Genomic DNA, 17,097 nt, shown 5'->3' with positions numbered 1-17,097 from the left:
CCCGAGCTGTGTTGTTCTTTGTCCGCCTTGAGGGATCTTATCAAAAGCCTCGCTAAAGTCCATATTGTCCACATCACATGTATTATCAACACTCGGATACTTCTTCAAATAATTGAATTAAATTTGTCAGATGCAACCTTTCCTCACAATTCCACACTGACAATCCCTGATAAACAGTAAAAAGTCTGACAACACCAGGTTTAAGTCCAACTGATTTATTTGATAGTAAACTCACTAGCTTTTGAGGTTACCCCTTCATCAGGTGAAGGACAAATAATCCCTGATAATCCATGTCTATCCCAGTGCAGATAGAGTCTGTCTCAAGATTTTTTCTGGTAACTTCCCCATCACTGAGGTTAGACCAGCCTATAATATCCAGGCCTGTCCCTACCTCCATGTTTTAATAATGGGACAATGTTAGCAGTCCTCCAGACCTCTGCACCACACCTGTGGAGATGCCAGCGTTGGACTGGGGTAAATACAGTAAGAAGTCTCAACACTAGGTTAATAGAACATTCCAGCGCAGTACAGGCCCTTCGGCCCACGATGTTGCGCCGACCAGTGGAACCAATCTAATGACCCTCTAACCTAAACTATTCCAATGTTATCCATATGTCTAACCACTGACCATTTGAACGCCCTTAAAGTTGGCAAGTCCATAACTGCTGCAGGCAGGGCATTCCACGCCCTTACTACCCTCTGAGTAAAGAACCTACCTCTGACATCCGTCCTATAATTACCACCCCTCAATTTAAAGCTACGTCCCCTCGCGTTAGCCATCACCATCCGAGGAAAAAGGCTCTCACTGTCCATCCTATCTAACCCTCTGCTCATCTTGTATGCCTCAATTAGGTCACCTCGTAACCTTCTTCTCTCTAACAAAAGCAAAGTTAAACACTTGTTAAAGTCCAACAAGTTTATTTGATAGCTTGAGGGTTTACTTTTGGGCTTTGCCCCTTTATCAGGAGAGTGCAGACTCTCTAAACTTGTTTGTGGCCAGAAAGGATTTGGAACTCACTGCCAGTGCCACTGATATCTCCACCCTTCCCCCTCAACAGCCTGGGATACACCTCATCCAGGCCTGTGGATGTATCTACCTTAAGGCTGTTGAACCTGCTCAGACCTCCCCTCTCCCTCTGTTAATTTCTTGAATATGTCTAGTCCTGCATCCTAATGTCTACCCCTGCATCATCCATTCCCCTGCTGCAGTTTTATACTCCTCTAGGTGCTCTGCTGTGTTGAGTCCTCAGTATTTATCATTAGCTTTTTTTCCCCCTATGTCCTGACCTTTCAGTCTATGACATCCAGGGTTCTCCAGTCTTAGGCCCACCTTTTTCTTTCTGGAAATGTATTTGTCCTGTCCCCTCACCATCTCCCGTTTGTGGCCTCCTGCTGCTCTGACAGAGTAAATACCTACTCCCAGTCCACTCTCATCTGAGTAAAATTAGCCTTTTCCCAGTTAAGTCTTTATTCCTGGCTCATCCTTACCATTTTACACAACTATCCTGAATCTAACTAGTCAGTATCTCCAAAATGCTCACCTGCTGATACACCTGAGAATCCTGCATAATAGAATGAGTCCATTTGGCCCATCGAGTCTGCACCGATCACAATCCCACCCAGGCCCTACCTCCACAACCCCATTGCATTTACTCAAGTCAGTCCCCCCAAAACTGAAGAGCAATTTAGCATGGCCAATCTACCTAACCTGCACATTGTTGGGCAGCACGGTGGCACAGTGGGTTAGCACTGCTGCTTCACAGCTCCAGGGTCCTGGGTTCGATTCCCAGCTCGGGTCACTGTGTGGAGTCTGCACATTCTCCTCGTGTCTGCGTGGGTTTCCTCCAGGTGCTCTGGCTTCCTCCCACAGTCCAAAGATGTGTGAGTTAGGTTGATTGGCTGTGCTAAAATTGCCCCTTAGTGTCCTGAGATGCTTAGGTCAGAGGGATTAGCAGGTATAATATGTAGGGATATGGGGGGTAGGGCTTGGCTGGGATTATGGTCAGTGCAAACTCGATGGGCCGAAGGGCCTCTTTCTGCACTGTAGGGTTCTACGATTCTGCACATCTTTGGGCTGTGTCAGGAAACAGGAGCACTCGGAGGAAACCCACGCAGACATGAGGAGAATGTGCAAATTCCTCACAAACAGTGAGGCAGCTGGGAATTGAACCCGGGGCCCTGTGAGGCAACAGTGCTAACCACAGTGCTACCGTCCACCTGCCTGGACTCATTTCCAAATGTTAGGTCCAGAATTGCCCCCTCTCTTGTGGAGAGAGCTAAAATAATTCTCCAGGATGCAATTTAAGAATTTTGCTCCCTCCCTACCTTGCACACTACAACTACCCCAGTTAATATTTAGGTAGTTAAAATCCCCTTAATGTTACTGCCTTATAATTATTGCAAATTTCTGAAATTTGACTACATGTTTGATCCTTTATCTGTATGACTGTTTGGGGGTCTATAGTACACCCAACAGCATGTTTGCCCGTTGTGTATTTTTTGCTTCTATCCATGCGCTCTCATACAATGATCCTTTCTGGACTTTATCCCTCCTAACTGCTATCATCGATTCCTTGATCAACAATGCAACCCCACTCCCTCCCCCATCTATTCCCACCACTATCTCGCCTCAGGCTGCACCAAAATCCGTACCCAATTCACTTGCACGAGAAGGTAGAGAGTGAGCTCAGGTAGTTTGTAGATTGGGGCATTGGAGGAAGGTTAGAGCCCAGGCTCAGGAAGGATTAAAAAGGCTGAAATATCAAAACTTGCTGCAGGAAGGCACATGGAGACAAACTGCAAACAACTATATCCCAGACAATACCAAACAGTCACATCCAGGTGCTATTGCCTGGAGACTGACAACGATAAAGGAATCGATACTATTTATCACGTGTCCATGAAGTCTGGAGATGATACCTAGGATCTGTTGTGCCTCCAGGAAACTAATTAAGCATCTGGATAACTGTGGCAATTGACATCCAAGGTTGAAATTTACAAATTAGAAGGTACTTGTAATTAATTTTTAAAAAGTTTTAAAAAAAGGGTAGTGATTTGATGTTGCAAAGAGATTGACATGATCAACACAGGATACAAACAAGAGAACGGTGAAAGATAAAAGCACATTGAACAATAAAGACAGCACACAAGACTTAATCGGAATCTCACGTGTGAACCTTGTAGAATGCTGTAAGAATCCACAGTGTGCCCAGTAGCTCGGAAGCAATCCTTGACTTATAATTGAGTGCTCTCCCTCATGCATGCTGAACAAGCTTAAGTAGACCATTTTGTTGAAGATCTATATGGAGATTCAGATCATTCGATCCCTCCAACAGAGCATTATCAAAGTTGTACAGTTTGCAGAGTGGGCAACTCCCATCGTGCCAATACTGAAGCCAGAGAAGGCTGTATGAAAATGTGGGGACAATTAGTTACATTTCAATCAAGTGGAAAAGTTGGACAGGTATCCTATGTGCAAAATAGAGGACCTATACAACAAGCTAGCTGGACAAAGTTAGACATGAGTGATGTGTACCAGCAGCTGGAACTGGATGATGCATCCAGGGAGTTTGTCAATATTAACACCAGACAGCCATTTGGATGTTCATTGGCTGGTGCAATCTTTCAATGCAGAATGGAGAACTAATTACAAGATTTACGCAAGATAGTTGTTGGATGATGTGCAGAAGCCACAAAAGGGACGCATCTAACCAACCTAGAGGTTTTAAAAAAGTTGGAAAAAGATTAAAGAGAGAAAGATGTGCCTTTAACGTAGCCAACCTTATTTAGGATTTGGAATAGATACACAAGGGTTGTCCCCACAGGAAGATAATATTATCAAAGAACAAAGAACAAAATCAGCCCGGGAAACAGGCCCTTCGACCCAACGAGCCCACGCTGCCATCTCAACACCACCTCTCTACCCATGACCCCTATCTAATGTTTTATGGCCATCCAGATTGAGGGAAAACTGAGTTAGGGACAATTTATTCCTGCCAATCAGCCTAACAGCACATCTTTGGGGTGTGGGAGGAAACCGGAGCACCCGGAGAAAACCCACGCAAGCATGGGGAGAATGCGCAAACTCCCACAGACACCGGCCCAAATCCATGTGTCTGCACAGCAATCAGTGATAGTCACTGAGCTGTCTTCTTGCCTAGTATCTGGTCCAGTTTAGGCACACACTAACGACATGAAGCACTAGGCCAATCTCGAACAACCAAGAGCAGCCCCAGTACGACCCATCGTGTGTATGTGCCCCTCGTTGGACATGAGGTGGGCCGACTTAAAACCTGTGAATGAAAAGAGAAAAACATCATACTATACCCATTTACATTACCAGGGACGCCCCAATGCTAATGACCCTTATTTAAAAGGTTCTCCTATATCCACCCATCTCCAACTCAGTCATGTGCCTGTCTAAAAGGACTCTAGCGTGTTTGCCTCCACCACCTTACTTGGCAGAGCACTCCATACCCCCACTACCCTCTGTGTGAAAAACCTCCCTCTAATATCTGTTGTACCTCTCCCCCCTCACCTCAAGTCCATGGCCCCTTGTCCTACGTGACTATTATAGGAAATAGCTTACCTCTGTTTACTCTATTTATACCCTTCATAATCTTATATACCTCTATTAGATTCCCCCTCAGTCGGTGTCTTTCAAGGGAAAAGAGCCCCAATTTCTTCAATCTTTCCTCATACCCCAGTCCTTCCATACCAGGCAACATCCTGGTAAACCTCCTCTGCACTCTCTCCAGAGTCTCCACGTCCTTCCGGTAGTAAGGCAACTAGAACTGTATGCAGTACTCCAAATGCAGCCTAACCAACATTCTGTACAACTGCAACATTAGACTCCAGCTCTTATACTCTATACCCCTTCCTATAAAGGGGAACATACCATAGGCTTTCTTCACCACACTCCACTTGTACTGCCACCTTCAAAGACTTGTGCACTTGCACCCCCAGGTCTCGCTGCGATTCTATACACCTTACGAGCTTATCCTTTATCATATAACTTCCCCCTACATTATTCCGGCCAAAATGCATCGCCTCACATTTATCTGGATTAAACTCCATTTGCCACGTATCTGCCCAATCAACCAGTCTATCAATATCCTGCTGTATTGCCAGACACTGCTCCTCACTGCCTGCCAATCCAGCCATCTTGGTGTCATCAGCAAATTTGCTGATCACACCACCTACTCCCTCTTCCAAATCATTTATATACACTACAAAGAGAAGAGGTCCCAGTACTGAGCCCTGCGGCACACCACTAGTGACAGACCTCCAGCTAGAAAAAGACCCCTCCACAACTACTCTGACTCCTCTTTGCAAGCCAGTTCTCTACCCATCTAGATACCTGACTACATATCCCATGAGCTTTGATCTTCTGTACCAACCTACCATGAGGGACTTTGTCAAACGCCTTACTGAAATCCATATAGACGACAACAGCTCGTCCTTTGTCAACCGTTTTTGTCACCTCCTCAAAGAATTCTACTGGATTCTTAAGGCAAGACTTCCCCTTGACAAAGCCATGCTGCGTATCCTTAATCAGATTGCAATGCTCCAAGTGCACATACATCCTATCCCTAAGAATCCTCTCCATCAACTTACCTACCACTGACGTTAAGCTCACCAGCCTATAGTTACCTGGGCTATCCCTCCTACCCTTTTTAAACAGTGGTACCACGTTTGCTATCCTCTAGTCCTCTGGGACCTCACCTGTGTCCAAAGAAGAGACAAAGATTTGCATCAGAGGCCCAGCAATCTCATCCCTCACTTCTCTAAGCAGCCTAGGATAAATGCAATCAGGCCCAAGATTTATTGGTCTTAATGCCCTCTAAAAGCCCCAACACTTCTTCCCTCGTAATCAATAGATCTTTCAGTCGGTCTACCGCTCCCTCAATGACCGTACTAGACATCAAGCCCCTCTCCTTTGTGAATACCGACACAAAGTATTCATTCAGGATCTCCCCCATTCCCTCTGCCTCAGCACAATTCCCCTCGTCTGTCCCTGAGAGGACCGATTTTACCCCTAACCACCCTTTTGTTCTTAAGATAGGAGTAAAACGCCTTTGGATTCTCCTTAACCCTACCTGCCAAAGCCATCTCTTTGCTCTCCTAACTCCCCGTTTGAGATCCCTCCTACTCTGTATTCCTCCAACGCTCTCTCCGTTCCCAGCTGCTTAGACCTGACATACGCCTCTCGTTTCTTCCTAACCAGGTCTTCTATATCTCTAGTAATCCACGGTTCCCTAATCCTACCTTTCCCATCCTTTCTCCTAACGGCACATGCCTTTCCTGCACCCTTTGCAGTTTTCCCTTGAAAGACTCCCACATGCCTAATGTGGTCTTGCCTTCCAACAGCCTATCCCAGTCTGTATCCCTAAGCTCCTGCCTAATCCGGCTGTATCTAGCCTTCCCCCAATATAGCACCCTCCCCTTAGGACAGCTCTCATCTTTTTCCATTCGTATCCTAAAGTAGACGGAGTTGTGGTCACTATTAGCCACATGTTCGCCTACTGCAACCTCAACCACCTGACCTGGCTCATTTCCCAGAACTAAATCCAGTATCGCCCCCTCTCTAGTCAGGCTATCTACATACTGCTGCAAGGATCCTTCCAATACACATCTTACAAATTCCTCCCTGTCAGACCCCCCAGCTCTAGGCACCTTCCAATCCACCCCAGAGATTAAAATCTCCCACTACAACAATCCTATTCTTCCTACATTTATCCAAAATGTCCCTACATATACCCTCTTCCACTGCCCGTGGACTATCAGGCAGCCTATAGTACACTCCTAGCATAGTAATGGCCCCCTTCCTATTCCACAACTCCACCCACAGAGACTCAATGTCCAACCCCTCTCTATTATCCTCCCTCTGCACCACTGTGATCCATTCCCTAACTAAGAGCACCACTCCCCCTCCTCTATCACACCAGAAACACTTATACCCCAGAACATTTAGCTGCCAGTCCTGCCCCTCCTTTAACCACATCTGTCACTGCCACCACATCTAAATTCCTCACGAACATCAAGGCCTCAAGTTCATCTGACTTACCCGTCACACTCCTCACATTAAAAACAGATGCACCTAAGACCCTCAGTCCCTCTCGGATCCTCCTTCTCCTGGGGGATTTTCCTATCAACTAGACTTCCCCTGACCTCCAACTCACTCCCAGTGCCTGAGCTGTCTCTCTCCTCCCCACCCCACCTCCATACTAGTTTAAACCCTGCCTAAACACTCCAGCCAACCTCCCAGCTAAAATATGTGTCCCCTTCCCATTTAAGTGTTGCCTATCCCTCTTATACAAGTGCCCTTCCTTTGCAAAGACTTCCAAATGGTCTATAAAACTAGAACCCTCTGTCCTGCACCAATCCCTCAGCCACACATTCAGCTGCAGGATCTCATTATTTTTATCCCTGCTATTACTGGGCACTGGCAGCAGCCCAGAGATCACCACCCTGGAGGCCCTACACTTCAGCCTGGCTCCCAACTCCCTGAACTGCCTACATATTTCCCCCCTACTCTTCCTTCCTACATCCTTCTCTCCTACATGTATAATTACATCTGTCTGGGTCCCTTGGCACTTCAACATTCCCTCTACCCTCTCCAACACATCCTGTACCCCTGTTCCAGGGAGGCAGACCACCATCCTGGAGTCCCACTTTTACCCACAGAAACACCTATCAATCCCTCTAACCCTCCCATCCCCCACCACTACCTCACATCCAGCCCCCTTCCTTCCCTCTGAGGCATTCTGCTCTTCCCCTCATGCCCTTTCCACCTCAGTTGGCACCTTACCCCTGCTATCTTGAGAGACTACCCCTGGGGTAGCCTTTGGAACATTACTCTTTTTTCCCCCCTTCCTAACTGTAACCCACTCATCCCCCCTCCTTGGCTCTGGGATCCCCTCTTGAATCTGGTTCCTATTCACTTTCACCTCACTAAAAATAAATCCTCCAGCCTCAACTCCAGTTGCCTAACCCAGGCCCTCAAACACTGCAACTCCAGACATTTGGTGCAGATGTGGACTCACCAGAGATGCTGTGTCTCCAGGAACTCCCACATATTGGACCTTACACATCTCCCCATGGTCCCTGCCATTTGTCTACCCTCAGACCTATGGACACACTTTGAAAAACTTGACCAGTAACTCACCTTGCCTAACCCTGTCTCACCAAAGCCCTTGCAGTACTCACTGAGCACCCACCACACTCCAATACCCACTCCCAACTATCTACTGTGGCCTTGTTTTTATACTCCCTCACTCCCTTCCCAACAGCCCTTGCACCTAGGACTCTCTATGGAAAGCACAAAGGGAAAAAAAAAACCCACAACCCAGCAATGCAATTTAACAAAAACACAGAACACTCAGTGTACACTCCCCAGCCACCAGCACACTGCTCCAGAGAACAATTCGGACCTTAAAGAAGCACCAGGGCCAAAGAATGTATCAGAGTTAAAATCTTTTCTTGGAATACATAGAACATATAGAACATAGAACATTACAGCGCAGAACAGGCCCTTCGGCCCACGATGTTGCGCCAACCAGTTACAAAAACAATGACCCACTAGCCTATACCAATCCCTTTTCGTCCATAAATCAATCCCTGACATCCGTCCTGTAGCTACCCCCCCTTAATTTAAAGCCATGCCCCCTCGTTAATGGTTAACTATTAGGGAATATTTTTTCCAAACTTGACCATGATATTGGCATTCTAGATGCAGTCTTTAAAAAACGTCAGAGGTGGTACTGGGAGATACAGCAAAATGAAACCTTTTGACAAGTCAAGCAAGTGCTGCAGTTGACCTGCCTTTTAGTTCATTTCAACCCTTCATCACTCTCACTATGCTAATAGAATTGGGGCTCCCATATCAACGGAGGATGGATGAGAAAGACTCTTCAGCTTCAAAAACCCTGACTGATACAGAGAAGGTGTACTCACAGATTGAGAAAGAGAAATTGGCCATCATCTTTGACATAAAGAAATTCCAGCCAACATGTTTACGGACAATCTCTCACATTAATCACTGATCAAAATCCCTTGCTAGGATTACTTCAAGAAGATAAAGCCACCTTCCAATAGTATAAAGAGTAAAGATACAGCATTGAGCTTTATTGATGGCTTTTAACAACACAGACCAGGGGACACAAATATCGAATGCCGATGCACTGAGCTATTGGAAAGTGCACAAATTCCACCAGTGCCACAAGAACTTGTCCTTGTTTTGAATTTCCTCGATACACTATCTGTGTCATCACAACAGATTAAATAATAAGAACATAAGAACTTAAGAAATAGGAATAACAGATGTGTTGAGTATAGGGCTAACGGGAGGACTTTGAATAGTGTGGAGGAGCAGAGGGATCTAGGTGTATGTGTACATAGATCCCTGAAAGTTGGGAATCAAGTAGATAAGGTTGTTAAGGAGGCATACGGTGTCTTGGCGTTTATTGGTAGGGGGATTGAATTTAGGAGTCGCAGCGTCATGTTGCAACTGTACACAACTCTGGTGCGGCCGCACTTGGAGTATTGTGTGCAGTTCTGGTCCCCACATTACAGGAAGGATGTGGAGGCTTTGGAGAGGGTGCAGAGGAGGTTTACCAGGATGTTGCCTGGTATGGAGGGAGAGATTTGGGGTTGTTTTTGCTGGAAAGAAGGCGGCTAAGAGGGGACCTTATTGAAACATATAAGATGATTAGAGGTTTAGACAGGGTGGATAGTGATAGCCTTTTTCCTCGGATGGAGAAAGCTAGCACGAGGGGGCACGGCTTTAAATTAAGGGGGGGTAGTTATAGGACTGATGTCAGGGGTAGGTTCTTTACCCAGAGGGTGGTGAGGGACTGGAATGCCCTGCCAGCTGCAGTTGTAAATGCGCCTAGTTTGGGGGCGTTTAAGAGATCCGTGGATAGGTTTATGGACGAAATGGGATTGGTTTAGATCAGTGGGTTAGTGTTGTTTTTTTTTAAAAAGCTGGTCGGCGCAACATCGTGGGCCGAAGGGCCTGTTCTGCGCTGTAATGTTCTATGTTCTATGTTCTAAGAAATAGGAGCAGGAGTAGGCCATCTAGCCCTTCGAGCCTGCCCCGCCATTCAATAAGATCATGGCTGATCTGAAGTGGATCAGTTCCACTTTCCCGCTTTCTCCCTTAATTCCCTTGTCTATCAGAAACCCATCTACCCGTGACTTAAATATATTTAGCGAGGTAGCCTCCACCACTTCAACGGGCAGAGAATTCCAGAGATTCACCACCCTTTGAGTGAAGAAGTTCCTCCTCAACTCTGTTCTAAACTGCCCCCCACCCCCCTTATCTTGAGGCTGTGTCCTCCAGTCCTGACGCAGAACGATCCAATATTGTTCAGAGTTAAGCATTTGGTTCTTTGTGGTTGGTGTTACCAGGGAACGTCTGAATAGTTAAAACCCTATCTAACAAGGAAGGAGAAATTGAAACATAGAAAGAGGCCCTTCGGCCCATCGAGTCTGCACCGAACACAATCCCACCCAGGCCCGACCCCCATATCCCTACATATTATACCCACTAATCCCTCTAATCTATGCATCCCTGGACACTAAGGGGCAATTTTAGCACGGCCAATCAACCTAACCCGCTCATCTTTGGGCTGTGGGAGGAAACCGGAGCACCCGGAGGAAACCCACACAGACACCAGGAGAATGTGCAAACTCCACACAGACAGTGACCCGAGCCGGGAATCGAACCCAGGACCCTGGAGCTGTGAAGCAGCAGTGCTAACCCACTGTGCTACCGTGAAGACAATGCCCTTTTCTACGGGGAGTGGAGTGGTCATCCCCATGGCTGACAAGAAGTTCTCACCGAAGCAATGACACAGTTCCCACCCGGGAATGTCCAAGATGAAAATGTTGGCTCACAGCACTGTGTGGTTGCCCGAGTCAGACGCAGACATTGGAAGTATGGATAGACACTGTGACCACTGTCAGGCACAACAAGAGTTACCATTGGCAGCCTCAATGCACCCTTGGCAGTTGCCAGGTCAGCCATGGGTGCAACTCCATGTTGATTTTGTCGGCCCGTTCACTATTTATAATGACACCCAAAATGTTTAGACGCCTGTGAAATGAAGTCCACATCTTCTTCTGCAACAGTGAAAATGTTACTGCAAATCTTCATCACTCAGGGTGCTGGTTTTGGACAGTGGGACAGCGATTACTGGCATGATCTGGAGGAGGGAACCGAGTGCAGGGTGTCGAAATTTGCTGATGACACCAAGATTGGGGGAAAGGCAAATTGTGCGGAGGGTGTGGAGAGTCTGCAGAAGGATCTAGATAGGCTGGGTGAATGGGCCAGGAAATGGCAAATGGAATTTAATGTTGGCAAGTGTGAGGTGGTCCACTTTGGTAGGAAGAATGGTAGGAAGGACTATTACTTACGGGGCGAAAAACTGCAGCAGGCGACGGTGCAGAGGGACCTCGGGGTCCTTGTGCATGAATCGCAAAAACCCAGCTTGCAGGTGCAGCAGGTGGTCAGGAAGGCGAATGGGATGCTGGCCTTCATAGCGAGGGGGATTGAATATAAAAGTAGGGAGGTCTTGCTGCAGCTGTATAGGGCATTGGTGAGGCCGCAGCTGGAGTACTGTGTGCAGTTTTGGGCGCCGCACCTGCGCAAGGATATTTTGGCCCTGGAGGGAGTGCAGAGGAGGTTTACTAGGCTGATACCGGAGTTGAGGGGATTGAGCTATGAGGAGAGGCTGAATAAACTAGGCTTGTACTCGTTAGAGTTTAGAAGAATGAGGGGAGATCTCATTGAGACGTATAAGATGATGAATGGGATGGATAGGATAGAGGTGGAGAGACTCTTCCCGCTCAGAAAAGACAGTAGGACTCGGGGGCACAGCCTCAAGATAAAGGGGGGGCGGTTTAGAACGGAGTTGAGGAGGAACTTCTTCACTCAAAGGGTGGTGAATCTCTGGAATTCTCTGCCCGTTGAAGTGGTGGAGGCTGCCTCGCTAAATATTTTTAAGGCGCGGGTTGATGGGTTTTTGATAAGAGAGGGGATTAAGGGTTATGGGGAGAGGGCGGGAAAGTGGAACTGAGCCACGACAGATCAGCCATGATCTTATTGAATGGCGGGGCAGGCTCGAAGGGCTAGATGGCCTACTCCTGCTCCTATTTCTTATGTTCTTATGTTCAAAGAGTTCCAACACTTCTTATCATCGACTGGCATTAAGCACACACACACATCATAGCTTACCACCCCTCCTCGAACAGAATGGCGGAGAGCAGGGTGCAAACTTCTAAAACAGTCATGAAAAAGCAGCCACCAGCATCCCTACAGATCAAATTAGCACCTTTGCTTAGCTATAGAACAATGGCCTACATGACCACGGAGGAACTCCTGCAGAGTTGATGATGGGTAGGCGTATTTGGATCAGTTGGACCTGTTGTTTCCAAAATTGGCGCGGAGGATGGAGGCAAAGCAGACTGCGGGAAAGTAGCATCTAGACTCTACAAAGCCTGAGAGAACATTTCAGGTAAATGATCTAGTATACACTAACTATTTTGGGATGGGTCAGAGTTGGGCCCCGGGTGGCCAGGATGGGCCCAGCATCACTTGGAGTTCGAGGTAAGAAGCATTTAGATCAGTTGAGAAGCAGGGAGTCGCATAGAGAACCAGTGTACGCCTCCAAGTCCGCCTGCCTCTGATATTGGTGTGGTTGAAAACAGAATGAAAACAAATCAGCCTGCGGAAAGGCCAAGTAAGTTTCCAGTGGGAGAAGTGACCTGCACTGATGGACCTTTACACAGCGTAAATCCAATTTCTGCTGAGGAGGCACCTCCTGGAGAGCTGCGTCTCTCTCCCAAATGGAGAGGAAGTCCCCTCACAGGCTGCCTTTGTAATGGACCATGTTAAAGAATTCATTTATGGTCCCCTATTGTAAATAGTTTAACTTTTGTTGGGATGTGTTAATAAGGGACTTAAAGGGGGGGGTGGCGAAGGAATGTCGTGGTGATCCCCTTTAAGAGATACGGTTTCAGAGGGTCAGGTGACCCATTCGGCCAACTGGGTTGAAGTGCGTGAACCTTTGTGCCGAGTGTGGCTCTAAGTCAGGCTCTAAGAAATGAAAGTCGAAATTTTCGGCAGCGTCTTTCTCACTCTCTGCAGATAGCTATTCCTGTGAATAAATAGTTGTTTTGTGATTGCACTTAGTGGTCACCACCCTTTTTAGGATATTATATTAACTTTCCTGGTCAGCTTTGCCCTAGCTGTTAACGGTCATAGATTTCTATATCTTGTTATTTGAGGCTCTTTTCACAACGGATGAGAAGGAAAATAGAATCTTCCTATCCGATGTATCATCAATCTTCATTCCTTCCTCAAAACCCCAATGAAGTCAGTCAGACACCACCTTCCCTTAAGAAATCCACACTGACTATCCCTGATTAATCCACGTCTTTCTAAATCATGGTTAGTGCTGTCCCTTAGAATTATTTTCAATTAAATGCCAACCAGTGTTGTTAAGCTGACTACTCTCTCATTACACAGTCTATCCCCGCTTCCCCCTTTTTAGACAATGGTACAACATCTTCATCCCAATACTATGCCGATGACAGTTGCTGGAGAGGATCAGAAGTAATGATCAGCGCTTAGAGTCATGGAAACAGGCCCTTTGGCCCAACTTGTTCATACTGCCCAGTTTTTACCATCAAGCTATTCCCAATTGTCCACATTTGGCCCATATCCCTCTGTACCCATCTTATCCATGTAACTGTTTAAATGCTTTATAAAAGACAAAAATGTACCCACCTCAGCTACTACCTCTGGCAGCTTGTTCCAGACGCTCACCACCCTCTCTGTGAAAAAATTGTCCCTCCGGACCCTTTTATATCTCTCCCCTGTTATGTCTCCTCTGTCATTTCTGTCATTAATGATCTGGATGAGGGTATAGTTGGGTGGATTAGTAAATTTGCTGATGACACCAAAGTTGGAGGTGTGGTAGATTGTGAGGAAGGGTGTCATAGTCTGCAGGGAGACTTAGATAGGTTGCAGAGCTGGGCCGAGAGGTGGCGGATGGAATTTAATGCGGAGAAGTGTGAGGTAATTCACTTTGGTAGGAGCAACAGATGTGTCGAGTATAGGGCTAACGGGAGGACTTTGAATAGTGTGGATGAACAGAGGGATCTAGGTGTGTGTGTACATAGATCCCTGAAAGTTGGGAATCAAGTAGATAAGGTTGTTAAGAAGGCGTACGGTGTCTTGGCGTTTATTGGTAGGGGGATTGAATTTAGGAGTCGCAGTGTAATGTTGCAACTGTACACTACTCTAGTGCGGCCGCACTTGGAGTACTGTGTGCAGTTCTGGTCCCCGCATTACAAGAAGGATGTGGAGGCGTTGGAGAGGGTGCAGAGGAGGTTTACTAGGATGTTGCCTGGTATGGTGGGGAGGTCCTATGAGGAGAGACTGAGGGATTTAGGGTTGTTTTCGTTGGAAAGAAGGCGGCTAAGAGGGGATCTTATTGAAACATATAAGACGATTAGAGGTTTAGATAGGGTGGATAGTGATAGCCTTTTTCCTCTGATGGAGAAAGCTAGCACGAGGGGGCATAGCTTTAAATTAAGGGGGGGTAGCTACAGGACGGATGTCAGGGGTAGGTTCTTTACCCAGCGGGTGGTGAGGGATTGGAATGCCCTGCCTGCTGCGGTTGTAAATGCGTCTAGTTTGGGGGCGTTTAAGAGATCTCTGGATAGGTTTATGGACGAAAAGGGATTGGTATAGGCTAGTGGGTCATTGTTTTTGTAACTGGTCGGCGCAACATCGTGGGCCGAAGGGCCTGTTCTGCGCTGTAATGTTCTATGTTCTATGTTCTATGTTCTATTTCCTCCCTTGCTTCTCCTAGCAGCCGAAGATACATTTTATCCAGACCTGATAATGTATCTCCTTTTAAATATGCTAAATCCTTCATATCCGTGTTTTTCCCATTTAGTATCTCACACTCCTCCTTACCTACAATGGTCTTCATTGCTTCCCTCTTTTGTGAAGACATATATTCATTCAGAGCTATGCGTGCACTTTCTACCTCACTGCACAGGTTTCTAGCCTCTAATCGGCACCCCTTCCAATACTTTCAATATTCTCTCTTTCTACCGCTGTTACTCAGTAGCAGCCGTGTGTACCATTTACAAGATGCATGTAGCAACTCAAGACTCCTTAGTAGCACCTTCCAAACTCAGGACCTCTATCACTTGAAGATCAAGGACAGCGCTGCCTGGAATGTCCCCTCCAATCCATCACCATCCTGCTTTGGAAATAAAGAACAAAGAACAACACAGCACGGGAAACAGGCCCTTCGGCCCAACGAGCCCACGCCGCTATTTTAACATTGTGAGTGCCCTCCTCTACCTATGACCTTTGTCTACGCCTATTGGGGAATTCCTTCAGTGTTGCTCAGTCAAAATCCCGGAACTCCCTCCCTAACAGCATTGTGTGTGTACCTACATCACATAGATTGCAGTGTTACAAGAAGGCAAGTCACCATCACCTCCTCAAGGGTAAGTTGGGATGGGCAATAAATATTACCCTAACCAGAGGCACCCACATTATATGCAAAGATTAAAAAAAAAGACAATTAATTTGATTGTGAATGAGTAAGAAAAAACTCTGGGTGGGATTTTCCAGCCCCGCCCACTGCCAGAATCATCCAGTCCTGTCAAATGTCAAAGGAGTTGTGTCTGGGATCTTCCAGTCCTGCTGAAAGTCAATGGAGTTGTGACTGGGATTGTCCAGTCCCGCTGAAAGTCAATGGAGTTGTGGCTGGGATTGTCCAGTCCTGCCAAAAGTCAATGGAGTTGTGGCAAGGATTGTCCAGTCCCGCCAAAAGTCAATAGAGTTGTGGCTGGGATCGTCCAGTCCCACTGAAAGTCAATGGAGTTGTGGCTGGGATCATCCAGTCCCGCTGAAAGTCAATGGAGTTGTGGCTGGGATCTTCCAGTCCCGCTGAAAGTCAATGGAGTTGTGGCTAGGATCTTCCAGTCCTGCTGAAAGTCAATGGAGTTAACAACAAAGAACAAAATCAGCCTGGGAAACAGGCCCTTCGGCCCAACGAGCCCGCGCCGCCATCTCAACACCACCAGTCCCCCTTTCCACCCACGACCCCTGTCTAATGTTTTATGGCCATCCAGATTGAGGGAAACTGATTTAGGGACAATTTATTCCTGCCAATCAGCCTAACAGCACATCTTTGGGGTGTGGGAGGAAACCGGAGCACCCGGAGAAAACCCACGCAAGCACGGGGAGAATGTGCAAACTCCCACAGACACTGACCCAAATCCATGTGTCTGCACAGCAATCAGCGATAGTCACTGAGCTGTCGTCTTGCCCAGTATCTGGTCCAGTTTAGGCACACACTAACGACATGAAGCACTAGGTCAATCTCGAACAACCAAGAGCAGCCCCAGTACGACCCATCGCGTGTATGCCCCTCGTTGGACACAAGGCGGACTGACTTAAAACCAGTGAATGAAAAGGAAAAAAAAATTATTATTGTACCATATCCATTTACATTACCAGGGACGCCCCAATGCTAATGAACCTTATTTAAAACAATCTCCTATATCCACCCATCTCCAACCCACTCATGTGCCTGTCTAAGTTACTCTTAAACGACTCTAGCGTGTTTGCCTCCACCACCTTACTTGGCAGAGCATTCCATACCCCCACTACCCTCTGTGTGAAAAACCCCCCTCTAATATCTGTGTTGTACCTCTCCCCCCTCACCTTAAGTCCATGGCCCCTTGTCCTATGTGTCTCTATCATAGGAACTAGCTTACCTCTGTTCACTCTATCTATACCCTTCATAATCTTATATACCTCTATTAGATCCTCCCTCAGTCGGCGTCTTTCAAGGGAAAAGAGCCCCAATTTCTTCAATCTCCCAGTTGTGGCTGGGATCGTCCAGTCCCGCCGAAAGTCAATGGAGTTGTGGCTGGGATCGTCCAGTCCCGCTGAAAGTCAATGGAGTTGTGGCTGGGATCGTCCAGTCCCGCCGAAAGTCAATGGAGTTGTGGCTGGGATCGTCCAGTCCCGCCGAAAGTCAATGGAGTTGTGGCTGGGAT

Source organism: Carcharhinus amblyrhynchos, chromosome 24, assembly GCF_965287045.1.
Source record: "Carcharhinus amblyrhynchos chromosome 24, sCarAmb.v2.hapA, whole genome shotgun sequence".
Classification (NCBI taxonomy): domain Eukaryota; kingdom Metazoa; phylum Chordata; class Chondrichthyes; order Carcharhiniformes; family Carcharhinidae; genus Carcharhinus; species Carcharhinus amblyrhynchos.
Note: the sequence above shows the minus strand (reverse complement) of the source record.